This window comes from Thalassophryne amazonica, chromosome 2 (assembly GCF_902500255.1).
Source record: "Thalassophryne amazonica chromosome 2, fThaAma1.1, whole genome shotgun sequence".
NCBI classification, from domain to species: domain Eukaryota; kingdom Metazoa; phylum Chordata; class Actinopteri; order Batrachoidiformes; family Batrachoididae; genus Thalassophryne; species Thalassophryne amazonica.
The window spans coordinates 79,808,682-79,814,053 of NC_047104.1; the positions used below are offsets into that span (position 1 = coordinate 79,808,682).

At 41.0% G+C, this 5,372-nt stretch overlaps 1 long non-coding RNA gene across 1 annotated transcript; it reads right to left on the minus strand.

Moving 5' to 3' along the window:
- Positions 1-809: 809 nt before the first annotated feature.
- On the minus strand, positions 810-1,805 carry LOC117502451. The gene is made up of 2 exons (XR_004558300.1): positions 1,257-1,805; positions 810-1,001 (listed from the first exon to the last, which is right to left on the minus strand). It is a non-coding gene; the product is annotated as an uncharacterized LOC117502451 (long non-coding RNA).
- Positions 1,806-5,372: the final 3,567 nt, after the last annotated feature.

A 5,372-nucleotide genomic window follows, 5' to 3' on the forward strand; every position in this document is an offset into this window, starting at 1 on the left:
ATCCCTATTATTTGAGACAACAGCAATTAAGTCAGTATAGCATGTGATCCATTAACCAAAGGTTCAGTGAATTTAGTCTCCAAATCCTCCTGAGTGTCCTTGAGCAACATTCTGAATTCCAAACTGCTCAACCTTGGAGTGACACTGTCTCTTCAAAAGTGGAAGAAAGATGTCCAAAAAATTAGTAATTGCTCTTTAGAATTCATTGTTCATGAGCATTTCAAGGAATCAATTTCCAGTAGCAGCCTTTGAAAGACAGCAAATGTTCTTAAGGGCTTTGCAAAGTCTGTCTAAAGGTTAATTAAAAAGAAACAACATGCAGACCTAAAAACTTAAGAAAAGAGACATTTCATTTGAGAAGACATGCGTTCTGAGGGTAGCAGTGGTTTTATGGTTAGCACTGCTGCCTCACAGCGAGTAAATCCCTGGTGTGCTTCCAAACTGGTCCTTTCTGCACTGAGGTTGTATGTTCTCCCCATGTTTGAGTCAGTTTTCTCCTGATGCTCGAGCTTCCTCCCACTTCCAAAGACATGCAGGATAGGTGAATCTGATAACTCAAATTTGGCCATTTGTGAGAGAGTGAATATGTTTGTCTGTCTCTATGTCTCAGCCCTGTGATAGTCTGGCGGTCTGTCCTGGTTGTACCTCACCTCTCACCAAATGTCTGCTGGAATAAGTTCCAGCTAGCCATGAACCCTTGACAGGAACAACCACGTATAGAAAATCAATGAATGTGAATTAAAATTTCAAAGATGAGCGAGGAAAAATGCGGGTCTGCCTCACGGCAAATTTCATTTTAAAAAGCTGCCTAATGGAAGTATGGATAAAACAAAAGTTGTGTGTACATATTGCAGTGATGAATTGTCTTTCCATCGAAGCATGAGTCTAAAGTACCACCTTTGGGCAAAGCATATATTTGCTAATGTTAGCAAAAATGCTAACAACAGTGTGGGATCATCAAGCCGCAGTCATCAAGCTACACTGGCAGAATGCAGTGGACTCTGTGGGGGGGGTGATAGTCTAGTGGTTAAGGTGTTGGGCTTGAGTCCAGAAGATCATGGGTTCAAATCCCCGCCTGACTGGAAAATCACTAAGGGCCTTTAATCCCCTATTGCTCCAGGTGTGTAGTGAGCACCTTGTATGGCAGCACCCTGACATCGGGGTGAATGTGAGGCATTATTGTAAAGGGCTTGGAGCATCTGATACAGATGAAAAAGCGCTATATAAATGCAGTCCATTTACCATTCACCATTTACTCAGACTCGTCAACAAAAACACAACAACTAAGTTAAATAATGCAATCGCTGAATGGGTTGCTAGAGACTGCAGACCCATCAATATTGTTGAAGATGAGGGGCTTCAGAATCTTGCACAGATAGCTACAGGTGACCCATTATATAGAACACCTTCAAGGGGAACTGTTGTCACAAGAATTCACGAACTGTATGGAAATGAAAAGGCAACGGTGGATCAGCTGGCCAAAGCTACATTTATTGCACTGACAGGAGACCACTGGACATCAGTAAGCAATCATAACTACCTCGGGGTAACAGCACACCTGATTGATGATAGCTGGCGGCTGCACTCATTTGCACTAGGTGTATTGAAAACAGAGGAAAGACATTTTCCGAAGCATGTGCTCATCAGTTTCTTGATGTTGCTAAGGAGTGGGAAATAACAGACAAGGTTACCACTATAGGAACAGAGAGTGCTCGAAATATGATGGCAGCAGCCAGGAGTCTGCCATTTGAGCACTTACCGTGTGTCGCACACATGATACAGTGTGTTATTACAGTGTCCCTCCAAGACAGTGGGTTTGATGGTGCTTTAGCCAAGTGCCAGTGGACAAACAGAGGAGTCACTTGTCCAGAATGTACCCACTCGCTGGAACTCAACACTGGAGATGACAAAGCGTGTCCAATGCAACAAAGAGCCCTTGATGGCAACACTGGCCCAGCAGAGGCACAACTTGACCGTGCTAACCCCAAGTGAATATGAAAGGATAGCAAAGTTGGAGACACTGCTGGAGCCATGCAGGCAAGTTGATTTCTTTTTTCTCTCTGAGTTTATTTTCTCTAATGTAGTTGTCACATTATTACTGTCTGTTAGAAATAATTTTAGGCCTGTCCACTGAATGAATGTTTCTAATGAAAAATGCTGTCTATATAATTTGTTTGTCTTTTATTTACATTTGAAGGTACATCACCAAGCTCTTGGGGGGAGAGAAATACGTGTCTTGCTCTGTGGTCCTGCCTCTGCACTCTGCCATGTTCTGCGCACAATGGAGATAACAAAGGTTGACCCTGCCTACATTGCATGCTTCAAAGCTGCATTCACAGAGGACCTCAACAAACGAAAGGAGAACATAAACCTCTCATGGTTAAAGGTATCAACAGCTTTGCCCAAAGCAGAGAGGAAAGATGTGTGGCAGAAGCTTAGTGAGATCAATCAATTCAATCAATCAATTTTATTTATATAGCGCCAAATCACAACAAACAGTTGCCCCAAGGCGCTTTATATTGTAAGGCAAGGCCATACAATAATTACGTAAAAACCCCAACAGTCAAAACGACCCCCTGTGAGCAAGCACTTGGCGACAGTGGGAAGGAAAAACTCCCTTTTAACAGGAAGAAACCTCCAGCAGAACCAGGCTCAGGGAGGGGCAGTCTTCTGCTGGGACTGGTTGGGGCTGAGGGGAGAGAATCAGGAAAAAGACATGCTGTGGAAGACAGCAGAGATCAGTCACTAATGATTAAATGCAGAGTGGTGCATACAGAGCAAAAAGAGAAAGAAACACTCAGTGCATCATGGGAACCCCCCAGCAGTCTAAGTCTATAGCAGCATAACTAAGGGATGGTTCAGGGTCACCTGATCCAGCCCTAACTATAAGCTTTAGCAAAAAGGAAAGTTTTAAGCCTAATCTTAAAAGTAGAGAGGGTGTCTGTCTCCCTGATCTGAATTGGGAGCTGGTTCCACAGGAGAGGAGCCTGAAAGCTGAAGGCTCTGCCTCCCATTCTACTCTTACAAACCCTAGGAACTACAAGTAAGCCTGCAGTCTGAGAGCGAAGCGCTCTATTGGGGTGATATGGTACTATGAGGTCCCTAAGATAAGATGGGACCTGATTATTCAAAACCTTATAAGTAAGAAGAAGAATTTTAAATTCTACTCTAGAATTAACAGGAAGCCAATGAAGAGAGGCCAATATGGGTGAGATATGCTCTCTCCTTCTAGTCCCCGTTAGTACTCTAGCTGCAGCATTTTGAATTAACTGAAGGCTTTTCAGGGAACTTTTAGGACAACCTGATAATAATGAATTACAATAGTCCAGCCTAGAGGAAATAAATGCATGAATTAGTTTTTCAGCATGACTCTGAGACAAGACCTTTCTAATTTTAGAGATATTGCGTAAATGCAAAAAAGCAGTCCTACATATTTCTTTAATATGCGCATTGAATGACATATCCTGATCAAAAATGACTCCAAGATTTCTCACAGTATTACTAGAGGTCAGGGTTATGCCATCCAGAGTAAGGCTCTGGTTAGACACCATGTTTCTAAGATTTGTGGGGCCAAGTACAATAACTTCAGTTTTATCTGAGTTTAAAAGCAGGAAATTAGAGGTCATCCATGTCTTTATGTCTGTAAGACAATCCTGCAGTTTAGCTAATTGGTGTGTGTCCTCTGGCTTCATGGATAGATAAAGCTGGGTATCATCTGCGTAACAATGAAAATTTAAGCAATGCCGTCTAATAATACTGCCTAAGGGAAACATGTATAAAGTGAATAAAATTGGTCCTAGCACAGAACCTTGTGGAACTCCATAATTAACCTTAGTCTGTGAAGAAGATTCCCCATTTACATGAACAAATTCTAATCTATTAGATAAATATGATTCAAACCACCGCAGCGCAGTGCCTTTAATACCTATGGCATGCTCTAATCTCTGTAATAAAATTTTATGGTCAACAGTATCAAAAGCAGCACTGAGGTCTAACAGAACAAGCACAGAGATGAGTCCACTGTCTGAGGCCATAAGAGGATCATTTGTAACCTTCACTAATGCTGTTTCTGTACTATGATGAATTCTAAAACCTGACTGAAACTCTTCAAATAGACCATTCCTCTGCAGATGATCAGTTAGCTGTTTTACAACTACCCTTTCAAGAATTTTTGAGAGAAAGGGAAGGTTGGAGATTGGCCTATAATTAGCTAAGATAGCTGGGTCAAGTGATGGCTTTTTAAGTAATGGTTTAATTACTGCCAACTTAAAAGCCTGTGGTACATAGCCAACTAATAAAGATAGATTGATCATATTTAAGACCGAAGCATTAAATAATGGTAGGGCTTCCTTGAGCAGCCTGGTAGGAATGGGGTCTAATAGACATGTTGATGGTTTGGATGAAGTAACTAATGAAAATAACTCGGACAGAACAATCTGAGAGAAAGAGTCTAACCAAATACCGGCATCACTGAAAGCAGCCAAAGATAACGATACGTCTTTGGGATGGTTATGAGTAATTTTTTCTCTAATAGTTAAAATTTTATTAGCAAAGAAAGTCATGAAGTCATTACTAGTTAAAGTTAAAGGAATACTCGGCTCAATAGAGCTCTGACTCTTTGTCAGCCTGGCTACAGTGCTGAAAAGAAACCTGGGGTTGTTCTTATTTTCTTCAATTAGTGATGAGTAGTAAGATGTCCTAGCTTTACAGAGGGCTTTTTTATAGAGCAACAGATTCTTTTTCCAGGCTAAGTGAAGATCTTCTAAAGAGACGCCATTTCCTCTCCAACTTATTATGGGTTATCTGCTTTAAGCTGTGAGTTTGTGAGTTATACCACGGAGTCAGGCACTTCTAATTTAAAGCTCTGTTTTTCAGAGGAGCTACAGCATCCAAAGTTGTCTTCAATGAGGATGTAAAACTGTTGATGAGATACTCTATCTCACTTACAGAGTTTAGGTAGCTACTCTGCACTGTGTTGGTATATGGCATTAGAGAACATAAAGAAGGAATCATATCCTTAAACCTAGTTACAGCGCTTTCTGAAAGACTTCTAGTGTAATGAAACTTATTCCCCACTGGTGGGTAGTCCATCAGAGTAAATGTAAATGTTATTAAAAAATGATCAGACAGAAGTGAGTTTTCAGGGAATACTGTTAAGTCTTCAATTTCCATACCATAAGTCAGAACAAGATCTAAGCTATGATTAAAGTGGTGGGTGGACTCATTTACATTTGGAGCAAAGCCAGTTGAGTCTAATAATAGATTAAATGCAGTGTTGAGGCTGTCATTCTCAGCATCTGTGTGGATGTCAGACCTTTTGTCTGACTTAGTGCTTAGCTCAGATAAGATAATTATAGTGGGTGATTTTAACA